The sequence below is a fragment of the Dipodomys ordii genome, unplaced genomic scaffold, assembly GCF_000151885.1.
Source record: "Dipodomys ordii isolate 6190 unplaced genomic scaffold, Dord_2.0 Scaffold5, whole genome shotgun sequence".
Lineage (NCBI taxonomy): Eukaryota > Metazoa > Chordata > Mammalia > Rodentia > Heteromyidae > Dipodomys > Dipodomys ordii.
In genome coordinates, this window is record NW_012267221.1 from 13,157,544 (window position 1) to 13,161,526 (window position 3,983).

Genomic DNA, 3,983 nt, shown 5'->3' on the forward strand with positions numbered 1-3,983 from the left:
GCCGAGCCCCCCAGCCAGGCCCCCCACCGCTCTCCCCTCGCTCCTCTTCCCCAGGCCCCACGTTGCGAACCCTCTCATTTTCTTTGCCCCTGGATGACCGTCTGCAGCGAATATGTGCAGGTCTCACACTATGATTTTAACCTTTCCCCCTTTCTATTATTATTATTATTGACACAGCCAACTCTGCCATTAGCTCAGCTGACCTTCAACTTTGCTGTAAACCTTTTGGTTTCCCAACTTAGTTTTCTTCTGTGAAGTTACTCTCCTAACAGTCCTCTTTCCCCTCTCCTTTTCTCCCTCTTTCTCTTTCTTGGACTAAAACTCTTCATCTTTAGGAGACCTGGGCAGTCCTCTCGGGCAGCAGCGATTCCGACCCGTCCTTCCGTGTCTTGGCCTCCCCATTAACCATAGGAGTTGACTCTAGAATCTGGACCCACCCAGCGCGTCCTTTCTTATCCCCGAGTGGATGGATGGATGGATGGTAGGGATGTGAATAATTTTAGTGGAACAAAGCCTGTGAAATGATTGTATATAGTGTTAATTTATTGTAACGAATGGCTAGTTTTTATTCTCATTGTCAAGGCACAAAACCAGTTCATGCTTAACTTTTTTAGTCCTTTCCTTCCCTTTCGTTGCGTTTCTTTCTCTTCCCATTCTTTCCTTTTCTGTCCCCTCTCTCTTCATTTTCTTGTGAGATATTAAAAATATTTGAAGAAGCTCTGGAAACATGAAATACTCCATAGTGATGGCTTTCTCACTTCTCCTCAACGCGTTGCATGAAATACGTGCCCTAATGCACACACATAGCTAAGGAGAAACTTACCCAAACACCTGTGAAAGATAGGTGTCTGTCCATAGGCAAGTCGACTTAAGTGGCATGATGCCTGCAAAGCAAAGTTAACTGGAGTTGTATGTTTTCCTCCCTTCCTTCTAAATAGAATAGCTCGACATCAGCAATATTATTTTGCCTTATTTGTTTTTCCCCAAAGTGCCAAATCCATTACTGGTCTGTGCAGGTGCCAAATATGCTGACAAACTGTTTCTGAATATCTTTTCAGTACCCCTTCCACCTTTATATGCTGTAAATCTTTGTAATGAATACTCTACTAATGATATAGATGACTGAATTGTTGGTAACTATAGTGTAGTCTAGTGAAGATGAATTGTGTGAGTTGTATATTTTACTGCATTTTAGTTTTGAAAACAACCCCCCCCTTGCCACTTAGAAACAGCTGCAATTTGACTTCCTTGGGAAAATACTAGCATTAATGCAAGTGAAGACTGATTTTTCCCCCTCTAAGTCTTGTTACATTTGATAAGGCACATTAATCCCCCTGGAAATAGATTAGTAGGATTTCTAATGTTGTGTAGCAAACCTATACTTTTTGTACTTTAAAACTAATGTGAAATATGCATCATACACAATATTTCAATCTAGATTCCAGTCCACGGGGGGGATATTTCCTAATAGGAATTCAGGGTCTAAACGTGTGTATATTTTGGCTCTTCTGTAAATCAAATGTTGTGATTTTTATATTTGTTTCGTTTTGTCTGTGAACTGAATAATTTATACAAGTACACACTCCATTGAGAAACGTTTTGTTTTTTTGCTTGTTTGTATTGTCTGTGTATAACAAGTAAAATAAACCTGGTAAAAATGCTAACTATGGTGTTTGAAAGCAGTTTGCAGTTTGAAAATAATTCAGATATTATAGCTTGATTACTCTTAAGGATTAAGAAAGACTAGGCACTCCATCCCCAATATAATATGGGCAGTCTGTTTAATGAGAACGACTTCCTATGTCCCCCTTAATTTTGTTTGATAGCACCATTAGGAGCTACCTTTTCTTATTTATTATCCCTTGTTTAGCTCCCTATGAGTCGAGTTTCTCTTTACTGTGCTCATCCCCCCCCCAAGTAAACACATGCTCTTTCTTCATCATGTCTGATTCTCTCTGAAGTTGGAAATGTGAATGGGAAAAGGAGGGTTTTGAACAATTAGGAATGTGTTTAGATTTCACAAAATAAGGTTGCAGGTGTTGGCTGAGAGTAAAGTGCATTTAAAAGCTTGTCAAGATAGGTTGTTGACCACACGTTTTTGACAATTCTAGTCTTCCTGGGAGGCCTTGGGGGTGAATGGCGAATCTGTAAGCGCATGTACAGAATGGCCTGCATTCTTCAGTGGATGGTTTCAGAGCATGTGTAGGGGTAGAGTGGAGAAGGACCCTGAGAAGAAACTCATGGTGGGGTGCTTTTAAGCATTGAGTTTAAAGCTTGCTTCGAGGACTGTCTGGAGGCTATTATGATCCCTTCTGTAGCGGAATCCCTGTGCCAGTCCCTGTGCCAGGCCACATCCCCATCCTTTAAGAACAAATCTAGAAACAAGAGCTGCCTGTGTGCGAGGGTGAAGGGGGCGCTTTGTCTTAGTGAACAGTCCATAGAGCTTTGCTTTTACCTCTCCTGTAGGAGCGGGTTCTGTACTCCTGTCTCTGGGAAAAAAGGGCAGAAAACAGTTTAATCTTCTTGAGTTAGTCTGGGTTAGCCTCAGGTTCGGAATTACCACCGCTTAGAGATGGTCCTGGGTCCCCTCTGCTGTTTGACAGATGTGAAGAGGCTTCAAAATTCCAATTAAAATGAAAAGATGCGAGCTAGGAGAAAACTGACTTGCCTTTCCCTGGACGATGCCGCCGCTAGACGGCGTTCCGTGGAGTTTTGCGTGCCGCACAGAACGAGGATGACTGCTTTTCCTTTGTGTTTCCTTCCCCCCCACTCCCTCCCCCGTCCCCTCTGCACACCTAACAACTAACGAAGAGGACGAAAAGTAGAAAACACGGTGCATGCTTCAGAGTTCAGTAGCTCAGTGCACACACCTGACCTTGGCTGCGCTCCACCGACCCGGCCCCCCAAGTCCCGCCTGGTCGCTGGGTGTCGGGGCAAGGGGTGAGCGCACAGGTCGTTGGGGGTCGGTAGGGGCCGGACGGAGCCCCGGGCGGCGCGCCCGAGGCCTGGTCGTGGGAGCGCACGACGCGTGGCGTGGCACGGCCCGCCGCCCTCGGGGGGCAGCCGCGTCGCTGGTAAGCCCAGCCTCGTGCGTCAACGAAGCTCTTAGAAACGGAGCCTAGATTTCACAGGAACGGAGTGCCTCGTACCCAGAGACGCGCTTTAGCTGCCATTAGGAAGTTCTTTAAAAAAAAAAACCCACAAAGATTGGGGAGGTCGTTTCCCTTGCAGCTCCGCCACCATCTGCTGTGTGGACTGAGTCAGCGTGAGGTAAATTTGCAGCCACGCGCCTCTCTCGGAGGCGGTGCGCCTTCTCCACCGTTCCTCCTGGCTTCCAAGAAGGCTTGGGTGTCTGGTGAGGTGACATTGCCCATGTGTTCCAAGGAAACCCGAGCTTGGAGTGGGGAGACCCCTGGGGAATCAAAGGTCGCGGCCCAGGTTGGGATAGAAGTTGTCTCTCCCCCCCCCCCCGTAAGGGTTGAGGTCAGACTTGCTTAATTTATCACAGTATAGAAAGAAGAAGAAGAAGAAGAAGGGGAGGCCCTCGTACGGCCAGCTTTGGATTCTGCTGCCGTCCCGACCCTCCCGCGCCATCTTAGATCAGTTTCAACCTCCCTGGGGGCTGAGTGCGGCGGGCGCCGGGCGCTGCTGGGGCGCGGAGAGGCTGCGCCTCGGCTCTTCACCTTGCAGGCCGAGCCGAGGCGGGTCAGAGCGCCCAACCCCACGCGCTGAGGCGGCGGCAGGCGGCTTCTGCTCGGCCGGCCCGGGCACAAGCAAGCCCAGGCCCTCGGGGTTGGGCCGGGCCCGATCTGGCCTCTGAGCCTGGGCTTCGCGCTTCGGTCTTGCCCAGTCGCTGAGCCCGGGCTTCGGGCCTTGCTATCAGGTGGGCATGCGGTGCTTTGGCTGACCAGGCCTCAGTATAAGCCCAAGGTCAGGCTGCAGGCCTGTCCGGAGTCATAGCTCCCGGCAGTATGTAAGATGGG